Raw genomic sequence first — 13,926 nt, forward strand, 5'->3', positions numbered from 1 at the left:
TCGAACAGAAAGTGAATTTCAGCATAATAAGATAATTTAGTAAAATAGTTAATACCGTCGTGCGGGGCTTCATTTGACTCCGGGGGCTACTTTGGATTTTTGAATTTATAAAAAAAGGAAACGAAAAAAAATACCAAATTTGAAACAGAAAGTTTCCATCTAGCTATCAACAAGCCACCCGAATGGTGATAATGGCAATTTGATAGCAATTCACGTTGTTATTCTTGTTTCAAAATGTCAAAATGATTAGTCAAAAGAAGCCCCGCACGACGGTAAGTCAATAGAGTTTTGGTTAAATTTTGTAAAATAATTCACAAGATACACGGAATCAGTAGCGAAAGGAACAAATACGGAAGTTTATGAGGATTTTTGCCTGAGCAAACGGAAACTTCTGAAGACCTCGCTCGAATTGAAAACCTACAGAAATAGCAAAATATTAGGTATCGATGGCCAAATACCCTCTATTCTATTTTTTTTGACACAAGCTCAAAAACCAATGATATCAATGTTTTGTTGTCATTGCTTCATCGTAGTCGGCTTCGGGACATTGCGTTGGTTGACATTCAGCTCAGTGACATTTGGTCAAATGACATTTCGTGTGAAGGACGTCTAGTCGAATAGACATTTGGTCGTCTGGGCATTTGACCAAATGTCACTGAGCTGAATGTCAACCAACGCAATGTCCCGAGTCCCGAGAAAGAGTTACCATGAAAGAAATAAGAATTTCTTTCATGGATACTCTTTCTTTCACTCATTCACTCGCTTAATTATGGTTCAGAATACAATTTACTTCTAACCCATAATACGTTAATGGATGGCCGAAAACTTAATTTTGCCTAAATGGCCGAATGAACAAATGTCTAATCGAGGTAATGTCTTTCCGACTAAGTATCATACAACGAAACAAACAAACATTAGACTAATTGTCTTTTGACCAGGCGGTATAGATTCATCGGAGTTGGTTAGAGTGATTCGCCAAAGTCAATATCCAGTCGGGAATATTAATCGTTTCCCTATTATTTATTCTATACCACTTGTATTACCCATTGATAACCCTGTTACCCTTCTACTTGAGATTATCTGATAGTTCTCACATTCAAATAACATACAACGTGGATTATGATAGTCTTTGGTCACTTATTCTCTCATCTGGTATATTCCAGATGGTTAGCGCATCAGTCGAAAAGCGCTATGCTTGGTAGAGTGCCTAGGTTCCATTCTCGTCCTTGGCGTTTTTTGTAAGCAAGTTAAGGTTGGCGTAATATAAAAAGAATCATTCCTTGATGGACGATTAAATATAGATAGACACAAACACGTACATAGTTCTTTTTTTTAATGACTGCAATGGATTGCGAAATTGGCTTATTCAATCTATGTATGGGCCTCAGATTTTTACATTCATTGCATGGAATAAATGTAAGATTGTGATAAAATCATGAATTCTCTGGATGAGTGTAGGCTGTTCGATGACGCATTGTATACAATTATGTCGGAGATCCTTCTGACTATAACTTGCCTATTGGAACTGTGGAAGGAACTCGCTTGGATTCCTGACCCAGCAAGAAACTGTTCTTTCGGTACCGCTCTCCGGGCCCGTGAAGCGTGAAGCAACTCTCGTCCATCCGTTATAACACTCGTTAATACAGAGTTTCGGTATTGACACGTGTTATACTCTGGACCCTAGGCAAGGTGGTGGCGGTCTGAATGACACTTGCAAAAGTTGTTTGGAATGCATTCGAATGCTCGAACCAGCAGCTGGACAGTTCGGTTGGTCAATAGCTGGCCACTCGCGTCTTCCACAGGCATCGTTGCATTTTTCTTTGCCCCACTTAAGCATAGTGAGATATCGTGTAGCTTTTTCTCCTTCGTCGGTGAGAGAGTCCGTCCACGCTCGCTTTATCCGGTCAACATGAGCGCTTTACCCCTTTTTCCAGAGATGAGTATCGTTGACGGTCTAAGACCGGCTCTTAACGGTGGTCCGTTGGTCTTCCACTTTTCCACATTCCGGAATATTTGCAGCACGATTCTTCAGTTCTTCAACGTAGCACCTTTTCACCGTGTCATCTTCCAGTTGGCGTGTGTTCGTTTTCCAACTCTCTCCTTCTGCTGACGAATTCGCGCAATGTTTAGGTGTACTTGGCTGTTCGGCCACATTGAGAGATGACGTAAAGTCAATGTCAACTTCACTCCACGAACAGCCTAGATAGCCGTGTGGTGTCAGCAGCTGGTTATCTGGCTAAGAATAACATTAGGGATTGCCTGTTCCAGTGGTAAAAGTCCCCCATACAGGTGACCTCTAATTCTCGATGTGATGCGGCTTTATGTTTACCGTGCCTACGAATAAATGGTTAGGGGGGTCTAATAAGAACCTAACCGCAAACGGAGCCTGTGATGCACCAGGGCCCCCTTCACAGTATTTAGCCCTCGCTGCGCTAACCGGAGCTATGGCGTAGTTGACTTTTAGCTTCTCCGAGATAATCGGCTACTCTTATTCAATCTCAACGTTAGGTAAAATAAGAGGGGGATATGAATATGTGTATGACATAGTGTTCAACAAATTGTCACCTATATGGATTCGCATCATGCGTTGTTTTTACAATGTACTTTGTGTTTGTCACCTATATTGATTCGCAATATGCGTTTTTCACAGTGTACCCTGTGTCTCGTCTTTGACGTTCGGCTTTGGTTACTCTTGTTCAATCTCAACGTGAGGGTGGGGTTATGAATATGTGTTTTACTCCGGAGGAAAAAGCGCCAGCAGGAAGATAGAGACCGTGAAGAGACGGAGCAACTGTATCGCGCTAATAACACACGAAAGTTCTATGAGAAGTTAAACCGTTCACGTAAGGGCCACGTGCCACAGCCTGATATGTGTAAGCTGTAATGAATTAAGTTCGATTCATCTTCAATTTCCGACCCAGTGCGCATTTTGCGCTCTTCCATTCGCAGTAAATATTCAAATATATGATTCGTACCTACTCTCAAACATTCTCACCAAGCAATCGAAACAATGGATTGTATGCGTTCAACGCTTATTTGTCTCCTATAAAAGAAGAGTCCTATTCGTGTTTCGAGGTCAGAAAGAAATTGTCGACCGGCAAACGTCGACCTACTCGGAGCAGCAGCCCTTCTAGCAGCTAGCTATCCGCTGAGCTGAAAATAGCCAAGCAGCCGCAGAGCCAAGGTTGAAGCCGGACAATTGCTGTAGGTAGCAGTGCCTACCCAGCAGGAAGGTGTTCGTCGGTACGCCGCCTCTGAGTGCGATCGCAGATCGCTGACGTCTGTCAACGAGTGAACATCATACCGTGGACGACGTAATTGGGCCTCTTCATCGCCGTCGCTGAGTGCGATCGCGTGCAGTTTGCAGCAAGACCACGCCTGTTTTATCCCACCCACCACCAACGATCACATCGATGACAGGTTGGAACTTGTGGTTTTTATCACTCCAAAACCTGGAAGAGTTTTAATTAAATATTTTTCTCAACCAAGTGGTGTGGCGGTGGTCGATCATCATCAACACTGAATTGGTCCTGATCAGCAAGTGCGAGTTGCAGAGCAGAAACCGACGTAAGTTGAATGTGAAGACCCGTCGGCCGCCTTGTGTGTTGTGATACTATTCCGCAGCGCAAAGCGGTCGGTTCTGGCTGGAATACGGGGAAAGCTCAACCACCAGTTCGTCTGGATCGGGAGTAGCTGTACCGTGACCGTGAGTACCCAAAGCATGCAAGGGTGAAGAAAATTATGCGCATGAAGAAAAATTAGTTAAAAGTATTGGTGATTGGCCAATCTTAAACAATTGTTTGTAAATGCAGTGAGAATTTTTGAATAAAGTTTCGGATTTTTAATTTTGAAGTCATGGTAAATTGTTGAAGTTTTACAATTTTGAGATTGGTGTTTGGAAAATTAAGGTGAACGGAATAAATTTCGTGAAACGGTTTAGGACTCACGGCTACGCCGACGAGTTACCGGGCAACATAATCAGAAGCTTGGCAATCCGTATTATAGATTGGCGCTTAAGCCAAGTTTTTATAAAGAGAATTTTTTATTCGGTTCACTGAGTAGTTGGTTTAATTCATTGTTTATTTGTGGTCCACCGGAGAATTCGTAACAAAGCACATAAACAGAACCTTCTTACAAACGAGCGTGAGGTGATACAAAGGTGGCGGCAGCACTACGAAGAACACCTAAATGGCGATGTGGCAGACGAAGATGGCGGTATGGTGGTGGACCTGGGAGAACGCGCGCAGGACATAATTTTGCCAGCTCTGGATCTCCAGGAAATCCAGGAGGAGATTGGCCGGCTGAAGAACAACAAAGCTCCAGGGGTTGACCAACTACCAAGAGAGCTGTTTAAACACGGTGGTGAGGCACTGGCTAGAGCGCTGCACTGGGTCATTACCAAGATTTGGAGGAGGAAGTTTTGCCTTAGGAGTAGATGGAAGGTGTCGTGTGTCCCATTTACAAAAAGGGCGATAAGCTGGATTGTACACTCACAAAAAACTCCGCATTATATTCATGAGTTCACACATGGATTTTTGCAATGGGGGTAGCGAAATGGATTCCATAGTTTCGACACATATATTCCATGCGCCTACATGCATTGCATGAGTGTTTACACATACTATCCATGTGGGTCATAGTATCCATGTGTGAATTTATATGCAATTAAGTATGTGCCGACACATGATATGCATATTTCAAAATACATGGATTTTTGCCATAAAGTATGTGTCGAATTTCCTGAGTGTAGCAACTACCGCGCAATCACATTGCTGGACGCCGCACAGTGCTTCGAACGAATGGAAATACGGGACAAAAATCATAACTTACATTCTACACGTTTTAACTCAATGGTGTCTTTGGGAAAATGATTGTAAACTAGTTTTTCTACTATTTGCATTATTGACCTATGTTAAATTGATAATTGCTTTAGTGCCGTAAACGTCAAATTTCATAACATATAATACAAATGATAATGATAATATGATCGAGATCATTTTGGGAAAATTGTCACTTATGATAAAAACTACTATTTGCGTAATTGACCTATGTTGAACAGATAATTGCATAAATGCCGTAAACGCCAGATTTTACGATATGCCTCAAAGAACCAGGATCTTTTTACGAAAAATATGTGATATGATAATATAGTATGATAACAGTTTTTATAACAACAATTGACCAATTTCCAATTGATCATCTCATAAGTGACATAAACGCCAGCTCTCATGTTTTATACTATAGAATCAGAATATCCTTCGCAATTATCTGAGGGATTTTTTTAACGACGGTATCAGAAATCATTGGAACTTGTTATATTTTTTTTTCAAGTTCGTTTATTTGGTAGGCTCAGGCGTGTATAACTCTTTACGGAGCCATGTTCTTTGTGATATGTACAATCATATCATCTTATTATGAAGTAAGTAACAGAGGGGTAGAAGCCAGCGTACTCGTGGTGACTGAGATCATCATCAAAATGAAGGATGTTGAACATGGCCGCGAATTTGACCAGAGGATAGTGTTGTTTTCAATGTCGATAATTTTCAATGGAACTAAACTGCCCATGATGTCATAGTTGACGTATCAACCATTGCACTTTCGCAAGTATTTCGAATAATTTAGGGACAAACATCGCAAATTTAAAACATTTTAACCCGTAAACACTTAAATGATGGTTGGAATAAGCAGCGGTTGAATATTCCTTATAAATGCTTAAATTTACTGATATTTCGAATAGTTGATACGTCAACTATGAAATCATGGGCAGTAGAGCAACAAGCAGACTCTCATCTGAGCTCTCATCCTCCGAAAATTTTCGTTTGTAGGTGCTATGTCCTATACGTCCATCAGAACCCTATTTCCATACAAGTTTCATCGTCCTTGAGCTCTCTACCGAACATTTCTGCATAATGCTTAGCGAGGTACAATTCATCAGGTCTTGCAAATTAACCTTAGCGGACGTTTCAGACGCGGAAACCTGTTTAGGAATGATTTTTTTCCTTTTCCTTTTTCAATGCGTAAAGGCTAGGAAGCAGATTTGCATGCACCTCGTTTAAAGTACTTTGAAGCAGATACTACTTTCTGTTGGACAAATTCAAGTCAATGTACAACGCCAGTATTTGTGTCGCTGTCATTAGCTTTTCATGATTTGCGCTTGAGCTACTTGATATATCGGCCGCAAATGCTAGCTCCTCAGATTCATTTTTAATGATAAGGTCTTCAACACGTAATTTCTTGGTTTTATTCGAACATTCCTGAAACGGTTTTGAGGTCTACCCTTCGCGATGTTGAATAAAGACTCGGCAATGAAGACTTCAATATTAATTTTTGGATTGCGAGGAAGATTTACCAACGAAGACAATCAAAGAGTTTTGCTTCTCGAATTTATCGGATGATCGAAAGCTCTTTATCCATTTTTTATCAATTCTCAAACAAAAGATTTTGCAAAACTGCTTTAGTTCTTTCTCAAGTTCCTCGGAGAAATCTTCTGGATTATATAAATCAGACAGAAACTTCAACACACGAGCTTTTCGTTAGGAAGGATCAACGGAAAGCTATTGTTTGTCTATATCCATGTTATTGACCCAGTCAACATTTTGATATGTATTGCAAATGATATAAGATATCATATACCTACAATGAATCATGTATATAATGCACAGAATCGCCATATACCTACTAAAGTGGAGGCCATATACGTACTGAACAATGACTTTCTTGAGTTTTTGTAAGCATTAATACGATCCAGTGAACTGTGAACATGAAAAAAAATATATAAATATAATAAGCCCAGTCTCGAACATTCGACCTTTGGATCTAAAGGCCGATACCGTACCATCGGTGCTACTTAGCATCTCTTTAAAAGCAACACAATTTTGACAATTATAATGTAGTTGAAAGTTTAGTATTGGCTTCGATATTATAAATTACGATACATACTACATTTATACGATTTTGGTACTTCTTTGTTGCATGTATAAAGATGAGTTAAATCGTACATGGAAAGTGCATATGATTTTCCCGATAATGTTCATGCATAACAGCGATTACGCAGCATTTCAAATGATTCTGCGCTCATATGTACGATGTTGAAATGTCAACAACAGTCATGTTTTGTTTCGCCGTTTTTACCTCCGGGATATTTTATTTATATTTTGATTGTTATTAATAATAGCGCATTGATATGAAGTGATAATAAGCAGCGGAATAGAATATCAGCGATTATTGGCTTTTAAGCACATCGGAGGAATGAAGTAAGTGAAAATAAATTATTTGTATCTGTAAGGTTCAGTGGGCTTCGATAAACACGCAGAAGGAAGAACTTATATACGTACAACGCCCATCAATATGCGATTTGCACAACAAAGCGCGTCTGTATAAACGACATTTGAGATCTAATCCGATTACACTGATATTGTTTATATTGATTTATGACTTTTTCGAATACAATCGTAAATATTCCATACTAAGGTATTATATACGATAGTAATCATATTTTGGCTTTCCTTATCAGTGCTAATATACGATTGTGATATTAAGTAGCATCATATGCGATGAAATTTCTCTTTTCAAATACGATCTGTGGTTGACTCGAGCGCAAGAGTATCATCTAGAAAATCGTTAACAGCTATTAATAGAGCAAATGGGAGCAGCTAGAATCACTTCCATTCTCTTAAGAATACTATAAGCGAGATCTGGTGCGATTTTCAGAGATGTGTTTTGATGTACTTTTTTTAAAAAGCTGTTTAAAGTTGTAGATTATTTCTTCCTGTATAACTTCATGCCCAAGACTTGGAAGCTTCACTTATCACAATGATCGAAATATGTCCCACTGAAACACATTGAATTGGATCTTACTTACTTGGTTTTACGCTTTCCATATTGATTTTCACAGTGAAAGGTACCGTTCGAAAACTTAGGCAATGAAAAAGATGCTTTTCACTAGCAGATGATAAATCATCCACTTTTAGCGATGGAAATGTTTACAAACACGAGTTGTTCTGATCCAGGGATGCCAGATACAATTTTCATAAGTCTGTATCAATCTCAACAAAATGTCTGTATTTGTCTGTATGGAGTTCAGAAGGTACAGGAATTATGAAATTATTTTAAAATCAAGCAATTTTGACAACGTTTTATATCGTGGTTTCAATAATCCAAAAGTTGGTGTAAGACTTCGATATACTAAAGACAAGTAAGTTTGTTAGAGATCGAAATACGTATTTTGGAAGTTACTGTAAAGTAACAATCTAGTCTAGTGGTGGAATTAATACTATTGTCGGCGTAGCACCAACTTCAGGCTCCGTCAGACGTTCTTATCAATATGTGTGTAGTTACCTTAGCATAAATTGATAATATTTACGCTATTTTCTAACTGAAAATCCGTTGGGAAGTTCAAAAGAGTTCGGAGGAGAGGCATAGAAGGAATAAATCCGTTTGGAAACCCAAAGACATGAACGGACATCCTTTGGGTTCACAGACAAAAAATCTTTGATCTTTCGAACTTTTCTGAACTTTTTTTGCGCTTTTGAACAAAAGCCTTTTGGCTTCCGAACGGGATCTTTTTAGGCTTCGGAATCTAAAAAGAATATTCCTTGTCAGAAACAGAAATAAAATCAATTCAGAAGTCCAGATGACTTCATCCGGAATTCAAAAAGAATTCCTATCGAAAGTCCCTTTGAAAGTAAAGCCCAAGATAATTTTGTTCCGAAGCCCAACAAGGTTTTGTTCGGAAATCCAAAATAATTCTGGTTTGGAAGCCCAAAAGAATTTCTTTCAGAATCCCAAATAATTTCGTTCGGAAACCCAGAGAAAGGCCTTATTTTAGGTTTTTGAACCATTTTTTTTTAGTTTTCTGAAGCTCTTTTTGGCTTTCGGCAGGAACTCTTCCGAGTTTTCGAATCAATTCCTTTTGCACTTCCTAACTAAATTCTTTTAGGGCTTCGGTAGGAAATCTCATGAGTATTCTTTTCGGAATCCCTTGTCCACAAGCAGAAAAAGATCCCGTTCAGAAGCCCAGAACGCTCCAATCAAAGGTCCAAAGGTATTTCTTACGAAAGTCCATAAGGATTCTGTTCGGAAAACTAAAAGTATTCTGTTCGGAATTCTAGAATGATTTTGTTCAGAATCCCATCAGAATTCAATTTGAAAGTTCTAAAGGATCTCTTTAAAATTAATTCACATAATTCTGTACGAAAGTACGAATACACGAGATCCTTTTTGGCTTCAGAATGGATCAATTTTGGACTTCTGAATGGAACCTTTTTAGTTTTCCAAAAATAATTATAGAATCTTTCCGTTTGAAATTCTAAAATTCTGCAGTTTGGAACCCAAAAGGGATTCCGATAAGAAGCCTAAGAGGCTCCGCTCAAAATCCCAAAATGATACTGTTTGGAAACCTTATACGAAAACCCTATAGCGATTTTGTTTGAAACCCCCAAAATGGTTTAATTAGAAAGCCCAACAGGATTCTATTTGGCAGCCCAAAGTTTTCAAAAACTGAATGTCTGTAAAAGTCTGTAACTTCATTCAAAAGTCTGTATAATGTCTGTAATCTGTATGATGTCTGTATGCAAGACCAAATGTCTGTATAAATACAGACATGTCTGTATGTCTGGCATCCCTGTTCTGATCGTCCCAGTGACCTCACAAAGATACTAATGCGCATACAGTTTAATTGAAACATATGTTAATATCATGGTCTACTTGATTCGACTAAATACGAGAGTCGATTTTTCAATTTTTGTCCAAGGGACACAGCACTGTGCGCCGCCTACAAGGTACTCTCCCAAATTTTATGCCGTCGACTAGCACCAATTGCAAGTGAGTTCGTGGGGCAGGTTTTATGGGCGAACGCTCCCCCACGGACCAGGTGTTCGCCATTCGCCAAGTACTGCAGAAATGCCGCGAATACAACGTGCCCACACATCATCTATTCATCGACTTCAAAGCCGCATATTATACAATCGATCGGGACCAGCTATGGCAGCTAATGCACGAACACGGATTTCCGGATTAACTGACACGGTTGATCAAAGCGACGATGGGTCGGGTGATGTGCGTAGTTCGAGTTTCAGGGGCATTCTCGAGTCCCTTCGAAACCCGCAGAGGGTTACGGCAAGGTGATGGTCTTTCGTGTCTGCTATTCAACATCGCTTTGGAAGGGGTAATACGAAGAGCAGGGATTAACACGAGTGGTACAATTTTCAATAAGGCCGTTCAGCTATTTGGCTTCGCCGACGACATAGATATTATGGCACGTAACTTTGAGAAGATGGAGAAAGCCTACATCAGACTGAAGAGGGAAGCCAAGCGGACCGGACTAGTCATCAACACGTCAAAGACGAAGTACATGATAGGAAGAGGTTCAAGAGCCTCCGGACCCTCCGTAGACTGCGTGGTTGGCGACGTGTAGCCATGGACCGAGCCGAATGGAGAAAACTCTTATATACCACACAGGCCACTTCAGCCTTAGTCTGAATAAATAATAATAATATTTTTATACGGGCATCCACGCATTCCAGCGTCATTTAATGAAAGAAGAGGATTCGCTGCATCTATCATCGGATCGCGATCCAACCTGAACGAATAACCGAACGTTTTGACAGCTGTTAGAGCGGATCCGGGGCAGAACAAGGTTCGACCCCACAATAATCGGAAATGACATAAGTTGAATAGCAGGCCAGGTTCCAGTTGGAATGTAGAGCCATTGAAAAAGAAGAAGATGAAAACACGAAAGCATGACATTTCTGCGGTATACTTCGTAGCAGCGCCGTGAAATCTCAATGTCAATCAAACTTTTGACCCGATAGTGACCTTAGCCTACGCAATTCTCAATTGAATACAGAGATGTCAATTGAGTAGCCCCGAACTATTCAATTATCATCAGCAAACGTAATCATTCGATTTACTTCTAGTGAATATCATGTCAGTTTGAAAATTTGCTATGAATCAATTTATGGAGCAATCTCTACCACAATTGGCACAAATATCAATTCGGCTTCAATCATACATTTGAAATCAGAAATAAGAAATATGTTTTTCTAGCAATTCACCGTTTTTTCGACAACCATTCATTCAAATGGTGTGTATCTCAATTGAAGAGAGGCACTGATCAATTAAAACGGCATAGAAAACAAAGGGGGCAAAGAATGGCTGACTACATTTGAATCATTTGTTTGAGGCACTACATATATCCATTTTACACAATTCCGAGAAAACAACAAAAAAAAACTGGTTTTCAACAAATTGGTGCCAGATCGTACGATTTCTTCTATACAGATCAATAGTTTAGGCACTTCCAGTTCGAAAGTTACAAGCCGTATTCCATAATTGCTGTGCGAAAGTGCATGTACATATGTACGATTCTCGAACAAACGAAAAAAAAATCATACATTTCCAAACAATTTTTTTTTTGTGTTTTTGTATTTTGTATTTTTGCTAGAACACGAATTTTTGGACGAGGATTCAGAATATCTAAAAAAAAAACTCATTTTGGCCAAAAATGTTTCTCAAACAGACAGGTTTATTTACTTTTCGGCGTTCAAATGAATGAGACGAAATTTATCAGCACTGCTTCGTAGACTGGAAACTAGTGATACTTATGTTTCCTTTGAAATCTCTGTCTAGATTGATATCAGAAATCAAGGTAGTCCTTGTCAAGGTAGTCTAAGACAAAAATGAAAAAAAGCATGAGGATTACTATTCCTGGCCACGCTTATCTATACCGTTACTAGGGACAGAAAGAATAAGTATCACTGAGTTGAAGATTGGGAAGGTATTCGTTGGGTCAGGATTTGCCTGTAGCTGGCAATGTGACTATGGTATAGGAGTTACCCCGTAATATACCACGGCCACGTAAAGGTGTCCACCAAGTTTTACGGGTATTTTGATTTGAAAACGGGAAATGATTTGATCTTTAACTCTGGCCTGTTAGCATCCATTTCGTGCACTGAACGACATAAACGCTTCGGTTGGAAGGGAGGAAATGATCGAACCGGAAAGTCGAAACACTATATTGACCATTGTAACGATGCATAAGCGCGGAACATTTTTCCCCGCAAAAATATCCACAAGGCCTTAAACGCGCCTCTTCAGGCAACGAGCATACAAATATCGTTGAATATCCATATTCGAATTACAGTGAAATACCATGAGAAATATACAACTCCATAGTTTATCGCATCTGAATAATGTTGTTATTTTTCCATTAACCCATGCAACTCAAGGCCAACATTATTTGTCACAACACGTGTATTATCTTATGTCCAATTTATCAACACAGAAAAAGAAACATGATGAGTGACTTATCACACTTACATGGGGCTCATGAATCTCGTGCCACAGATCACAGTAATATACACGGCGCCATGTCGAAAATGACGCATCTATCTTCGCCTATCCACTATGGTGATGATGAATCTGTGAAAGGAAGAGAAAGCAAACAAACAACGGTTAGCATAATCATTGGTATTTTTGCACATGGAAAAGGGCCCTCAAATGAGTACCAAGGAAGCGAAAAGCGTACGCAAACAAAAGTAAAATAGTGGTGACCTCAAATGGATCTGGTTTCCGGTGCTAGCTGCCTGCAGCATTGCAAGCACTGCGCAGCATTGGAACTAGGATGCTGTAAACAACGGCGGAGAGAAAAAAAAATCCTTAGTCAGTGACGTAAACCAAACACATTGCTTTTGCGATGTAAATTAGCCGTCAATAATAAAGGGGGTTTCTCGACCGCGAACGCGAAAAGATTGCTGAAATCGTCATCCTTCACTAAACCGGATCCATTAGGGGTATGCGGTAAGATTTTACATTGTCGAATACATGGATTTAAGCCTTATATCTAACAAGTTGATTTCATAATTTAAATTTAATCATTGAACTATTTTTTAAGGGCTTTAGAGCACTGTTTTAGGTATACAAACATATAAATCATCGGTTCCATTCCCATAAACCACACGGAATACCTTTACTATTTCCAGTACATGAATATTTTCACTTCATTAAGGTGGTTGTTTTGTTATCCGTGAGTCAAGAACTTCTAACTTTGCCATTTTCCCCTCCCCATATTGCCTTCAGGATGAAGTTATTCCATCTGCTAAAGTCCTATTCTTCCAACCCTCTGGATGCTCAAAGCTGCTGAGAAGGGGACACGACAAACTTTTATCAACAAATTATACCTTTTCGGCAGCAGAAACAGAAACCACCACCGACCAATTGTGTATGCTCTGGCTGTCATTTGTTGTTTCCACGGCGACACTTTCCGCAATATTTCCAATCTTTGCTTGGTGTTGTAGCGTGACGTCAGTTGAACCATGCGCAGTGCACGCTGCCACAGTGGAAGTGCTGCTGGCTGATCGGCTGACGGGGAAGGATGAGTAAAGACCCCTGCAAGTGGCACTGCGGCTCTTGCGGGGAGATGGGGACGTATCAGTGGCAGACATCGGTCTCGCCCGAATCGGCGGCGCCGACAATGAGTCTGAAGTGGGAATTGGGACAATGATAATAATAATAGGTAGGTATACCGACCTAGGCTAAATACCGGAGCAAGCAAGGAGAGAAGCGTTACTGTTAACGGTTCTTTAATTGATGGTTAGCTGAGTTGGCTCGGATTGTCTTGCCCGCCCAAACGGCTCCAGAGTTGATGTTATCTGGGAATCCATACCTCAAGATAGATATCCACAGCTTGGTATAAATAGCAGCCAAGAGACATTTTTCCACGAAATCATCATTTAACCGCTTTTGTTATAAGAAATGAAATTCCAAAGAGTATATCCTGGTAATTGAAGTTCCAAACGTATTATTGCAAAACATGTCACATTGTCACATGTTGATGTTTCACAATAATACCTTTTTTCTAAGAAAAAAAAAAATAAAATAGAAGAACTATATAATTTTTAAATCATCTCTGGGCCAAAATAGACCCCA

The 13,926-nt window shown here is 39.7% G+C and overlaps 1 protein-coding gene across 14 annotated transcripts in view; it reads right to left on the bottom strand.

The window, feature by feature from the left end:
- The window catches only part of LOC134225629 (sodium channel protein para), a 499,821-nt gene that overhangs the window by 335,281 nt on the left and 150,614 nt on the right, over positions 1-13,926 (bottom strand). For all 14 annotated transcript variants that reach the window (XM_062705853.1, XM_062705850.1, XM_062705847.1 and 11 more), the window contains exon 3: positions 12,319-12,420. The gene's annotated coding sequence lies outside the window, so the exon portion shown is untranslated. The remainder of the gene's footprint in view (positions 1-12,318; positions 12,421-13,926) is intronic.

The sequence above is a fragment of the Armigeres subalbatus genome, chromosome 3 (genome assembly GCF_024139115.2).
Source record: "Armigeres subalbatus isolate Guangzhou_Male chromosome 3, GZ_Asu_2, whole genome shotgun sequence".
Taxonomy (NCBI): Eukaryota; Metazoa; Arthropoda; class Insecta; order Diptera; family Culicidae; genus Armigeres; species Armigeres subalbatus.